General features: G+C 39.2%; 1 pseudogene; it reads left to right on the top strand.

Moving 5' to 3' along the window:
- The first annotated feature begins 448 nt into the window (after positions 1-448).
- Positions 449-6,000, top strand: part of LOC141406942 (centriole and centriolar satellite protein OFD1-like) — a 60,882-nt pseudogene continuing 55,330 nt past the window's right edge.

Here is a 6,000-nt window from a genome sequence, read left to right as displayed (position 1 = left end):
CTCAGCCGGTATTTCCACCGGACAAGTTCCCAGGACCCCTTGGGCATGTGTTCTCGTGAGGTCTGGGTGGAGCTTCCGGCCGGTGCTAGGCAACCAAGCGCATCTGCTCTGTCTCTTCTAACCAGGAGGGCTGTGCTTAGTAGGTTTCCGGGAGCGGCAGGGTGGGATGTGAGGGTTGTAAACTCGCAGTCCTGTCTCCCCGACTTCTGCCTTTGGTGTCTGGGTCCCTGCCCTCCAGCCGCCTTTGAGTTGTGCCTCGGTCACGCTCCTCGCCCATGCCTCAGAAACATGAAGAAAGGAAGCTCTCGTGTTTGATAGAAAACCTAGTTGAAGTGAGCTGAGATCCGGCCACTGCACTCCAGCCTGGGCGGCAGAGCGAGACTCCGTCTCAAAAAAAAAAAGAAAAAAAGAAAACCTAGTTGAGAGTGCAAGGCAGAGAGCGTTCAGCATGCTTGTTCCTCCCCCGGGACAGAGGCAGTGCCCTGAGGGCAGCGATTCCCGTCGTGTTGATCGTGCAGCCCGGGTTGGGCAGGCCACTTGGGCCACGGCGGGGCGAGCAAGGCGGCTAGGGAGCAAGCTGACCTCTGATAATGGCTCAGGAAGACATACCTGCCCCTCCTTGGGGACAGGCAGAAATAAAGTTTTCTTGGTGTCCCTTAAAACCCTTTTCCCTCCTGGCCACTTAGGGCTTCCCTGGAGGCCACTGGTCTGTTTTCAGTCATTCACGTTCCCTCCTTCTGCCCCCCAGGTAACCTGTAACCATTATGTCTTCTAGTGCAACATGCTCCCCTTGTCTGACGTGTTTATTCAAGATGAGCTGCGCAAAAAGTTGCATCAGACGTTGAAGGATCGGGGTGTACTGGGCATACTCAAGGTATCGGATTTAGGCATATTTATGTCATAACTTTTACAAGTGGAACCTGTAACAGGTAGTTCACATTTACATTCATTTAAAGTTTGGGTTTTAATAATCGTATGATACATAGATTGTATTGGCGAATTACATTTTTATATTCCTGAATAATTCTATCCTGAAATAGTACAGTCTCCTGAAGTCATTGAGAAAATGTTGTGTTTGGGTCGACTTAAAGAGGCATGCTCAAATAATTAATTGAACTGTCAATAAAATAGGAGCAGGAAGACTGAACACATTTTAGTAAGGTTAGGCTTGTTTTACATATCTGGCTTACAGGTTCCTCAACTAATAAATGGGTTTGTAAATAACATTTATATGAGGAATATTGACACAGTATAGAAAATACTAGTGTACCGTTTAATAATAATTTGGGGGCTGGGCGCGGTGGATCAAGCCTGTAATCCCAGCACTTTGGGAGGCCGAGACGGGCGGATCACGAGGTCAGGAGATCGAGACCATCCTGGCTAACACGGTGAAACCCCGTCTCTACTTAAAAAATACAAAAAAAAAAAAAAAAAAAAAAAAAAAAAACCTAGCCAGGCGAGGCTGAGGCAGGAGAATGACGTGAACTCGGGAGGCGGAGCTTGCAGTGAGCTGAGATCTGGCCACTGCACTCCAGCCCGAGCGACAGAGCTAGACTTCGTCTCAAAAAAAAAAAAAAAAAAAAAAAAAAAAAAAAAAAAAAAAATTGCGGACTGAACAATTTCGTATTTCAACTATGTTGAAATGTCTGAATATTTAATTCAAGCAGCATATATCTATTAGTATACTTTATATGTGGATCAAGATCCAGGAGTAGGATTAGCTCAATGTGTTTTTGTTGCAATATCCATTTCAAAAGCATATGTTTTACATTTAAAATATGTACATATATCCTGTGTATATATCATTTTTAAATTTAAGTTATATAAGGTGAGCATTACCCTGTTTTTTTTTTAAATTTCTTTTTTGAAATCCTCATTTTCAGTGGCAACAGGCTTATCTTTGGATACTTTTGCAATATAGGTAGCTATCCCCTGTTGTTGAATATTTTGGTTATATTCCCCAACAGCCCACAGAGGTGTGATAAACTAGCAGAATTTTTTCCTATACTTCATATCCCAATCGTAAGCTGCTGAAATGGGCTTCTAGGGAAGTGAAATGAAGAGTCTGCAAGTGAGCCTGGCTAACCACCAGTTTCCCTTGGAAGCTGGGGAAAGCAAGCTTTTTCTTGAATGCACTGACCTGCTTGTCTCACAGGGTAAGACATGTGCAGGGGGAGGTTTCTAACTTCTGGCCATGGATCAAGAACCATTATGGAAATAAAAAGAAGGTTTCCAATGAATGTAACATATCTGTGTATATCTCTATTGAGACAATCTTGCTGAAATTTCTTTATCTTGTTTCTTCCTTCCTACCAACCTACTTTCCTTCCCTTCCCTCCCTTCCCTTCCTCTCTTCCTCCCTCCCTCCCTCCTTCCCTCCCTCTTTTCTCTTCTCTTCCTTTCTATTCTCTTTCATTTTCTTTCTTTTTTTTTTTTCCTTTCTTTGCTAGACACAACTTCAAAACCAGCTATTTGGTGTGTGAATGCACCGTGTATTGAAAGGAAAACTGCATCCTCAGTCCATTGCAGTGGAAGGGAGCTTCTTCTTACTAGGGGCCACTAACTCTTTAGTGGCTAATTACTTACAAAGAAGTGGCTATGACTATTCATTTTCTGTTTTCTTTCCAGAAAGTGGTTTAGCAAAATGAAAGGTAAAGTGTTTCATTATCTTTTGAATTTTTTTATTAACAATTTCTGCCACTGCTGACTGTGAAATGCTGCGTTATATCCAAGAGATCCTTGACTAGGTCTATTTTTCTTTTCTTTTCTTTTCTTTTTTTTTTTTTTTTTTTTTTTTTTTTTGAGATGGAGTCTCACTCTCTTGCCTAGGCTGGAGTGCAGTGGCATGATCTGGGCTCTCTGCAAGTTCTGCTTCCCAGGTTCACACCTTTCTCCTGTCTCAGCATCCTGAGTAGCTGGGACTACAGGTGCCCGTTACCTTGCTCGGCTATTTTTTTTCTTTTTTTTAATTTTTAGTACACATGGGGTTTCACCGTGTTAGCCAGGATGGTCTTGATCTCCTGATCTTGGGATCTGCCCGCCTCAGCCTCCCAAACTGCTGGGATTACAGGCGTGACCCCTATTTCTTTATCCTATTTGAATTCACATTGTACCTGCACATAGTATATTTGAAATGCAACAAATGGTTTGAAATTAATTTATTGACACCTCATTTAGTCTTTTGTAAAGTCGTGATACAGAATCTCTAAATGTTTCAGAGCTAAAATTGATCTATCTATTCTCCATGTTGTCTAATAAGACTCTACCAATCTGGTGAATATGTGCTGTGGGCTTGGCATTTTTAATATGAACACTGCAGATATTTTGTGTGTTACAGGTGAGGAACCAGACTCTAGAAAGATGAATTAAGTAAACTGTAAGTGATAATGCGAGGCAGTAAACCTAGATCTCTAAAATGAGCCCTTTTTTTCTGCACTAGAATCTGCAGATGTTTCTCTTCTTTGCAATTATATAAGTGAAGAATATGTAATTTTAAAAAATCTATCAACGTCTTGCATCAAACTGGTACATATGCTACAATTGATAACTCTCCCACCCTGACATGTCATGGTCACCCAAAGTCCATAGTTTATGTTAGATTTCACTCTTGGTACTGTTCACATGTTTTTACTTTCTTTACATTGTCTATAATTATCCAAAGTTTCATGTTTCAAAGTTTTAAGGACACAAGAAGCTTAGTGCAATATTTTGTTTTGTTTTTGTTTTGAGACGGAGTCTTGCTCTGTCACCCAAGCTGGAGTGCAGTCATGTGATCTGGGCTTACTGCAGCCTCTGCCTCCAGGATTCAAGCATTTCTCCTGTGTCACCCTCCAGAGTAGCTGGTACTACAGGCACATGCCCCCATGCCTGGCTAATTTTTGTATTTTTTAGTGGAGATGGTGCTCCGTGTCCCACAGTGTTGGCCAGGTTAGTCTCGGGCTCCTAGTGATCCACCCACCTCACCCTTCCAAAGCACCAGGATTACAGGTGTGACCCATTGCACCTGGCCTTAGTACAGTATTTGAATGAAAACTTTTTTTATTTTTATTTATTAAAGTTCTGGTTTACATGTGCAGAACCTATGGGTTTGTTACATAGTTATACAAGTGCCATGGTGGTGTGCTGCACCCATCAACCCATCATCCGCATTGGGAATTTCTCTTATTGCTATCCCTCCCCCAGCTCCCCACCCCCTGATAGGCCCTGGTGTGTGATGTTGCCTTCCCTTTGTTCATGTGTTATGGTTCAGTTCCCACTTATGAGTGACAACATATAGTGTTTGGTTTTCTGTTCCCGTGTTAGATATGCTGAATTTCTTTGTAAGCAACCAAATTTTATTTATCAACATTAGGGATGTATTTACTCAATTTTTTTTTTTTTTTTTTGAGAAAGGTTCTCTCTCTCTCACTCAGACTGGAGTACAATAGTACGATCTTGTCTCACTGCCACCTCTGTCTTCCAGGTTCAAGCCTGTCTTGCCTCAGCCTCCTAAGTAGCTGTGATTACAGGTGCACACCACCACACCCAGCTAATTTTTGTATTTTTAGTAGGGTTGGGGATTCATCATGTTGGCCAGGCTTGTCTTCAATCCTGATGCCAGGATATCTTCCCTCCTCAGCCTCCCAAAGTGCCGGGAATATAGCTGTGAGTCATTGTGCTTGGCCTGGAATTCATTTTTGATACCTATTTCTCTAAAATTTTAATCACTTTATACTTTTGCCTATTGTGTAATAATTATTTGTATAATTATTATAGCAGGAATTAATCCCACTCATATAACTTAACAGTTTCTACTAATATCAAGTGCCCATGTAGAGTATTTTCTTAAAGGAAATCCAGTTGAAGACAAATACTGGTGTTCTCAGAGTAGACATAATAAATGATATATACTGTAGAGAAATATGTATAAATAGCTACCTAAAATGTCTGTTTAACAATATTTTAGGTACACTTTAGTCATGGTTGTAATGACAGTAAAAATTTAGTTTATTAACATTTTTAAACGAGGAATACTTAAAAAAATTGAAATTGAATGACCCAAGAACTCATTCACACATTCATTGGTTTATTAGATGTTTCAGTGACATCTCTAAGGTATTACACATTTCTGTCATTCCGGTTAGACATAACATCTTTAATGTGAAGTACTTAGAGGTTAATTACATGATCAAGAAAGATATTTTAGCTTTTTGACCTCCGTGTGTTTATTGTAATTCAACTAACAGTGTAAGAAAGAGCTTTAATTTTGCTTTGTTCACATAGTCATAATTTATTAATTTATTCTGTACAATATTTCTAAATTGCATATTCAGAAACATATCCTAGTTTGTAATTTAAACATTGCTATAAAACTATGTGCAACTGGTATTTTTGTTTTCCTTAAGGTATTTACCATGCAGGATCTATTACAACTCATTAAAATCAATCCTACGTCCACTCTCTACAAATTATTGGTAAGATTGCTTAATTAATATAATCTATTTTGGTTTGTTAATTAAACTGAGTAGCTGAATAAACCTTATAACAGATTTCAGGATTTGATAAAGAAAACCAAAAGGTAGGCGCCTACATCTTAGGATAAACTATAAAGTAAACTATAGCAAGATTTTTCTATGTACTTTTTCTTATAAAAGAATGAAACTAATTTTTAGGGAGAAGAATAAGACATTTAATTTGATTTAAATTAGTTGATTTTTCTTGCTGATCATACCTTATAAACAACAGTTCACCTATTCTGCAGGTCATTTCCCTTATATTTTCATTTTTGCAATAAACTTTAGATACTCAAATAGGAAAACTGCAGACAGTATCAAGGACCCTACAGACAGACACTCTAAAAGATGCTTTTTGAAAAAATTTCCACTGCTGGGAATATTTCTGAAAAACAAAGCAAAACAAAAAGTAACTTTTAGGCCAAGTGCCTTTGTGTACTAGGTATCTCTCTCAAGTACAATTTATAGAGTATGAAATGTATTAACATTTCATCCTAAAAGAATAAGA

This window comes from Macaca fascicularis, chromosome Y (genome assembly GCF_037993035.2).
Source record: "Macaca fascicularis isolate 582-1 chromosome Y, T2T-MFA8v1.1".
Classification (NCBI taxonomy): domain Eukaryota; kingdom Metazoa; phylum Chordata; class Mammalia; order Primates; family Cercopithecidae; genus Macaca; species Macaca fascicularis.
Note: the sequence above shows the minus strand (reverse complement) of the source record. Positions and strands in the feature narration are given on the sequence as shown.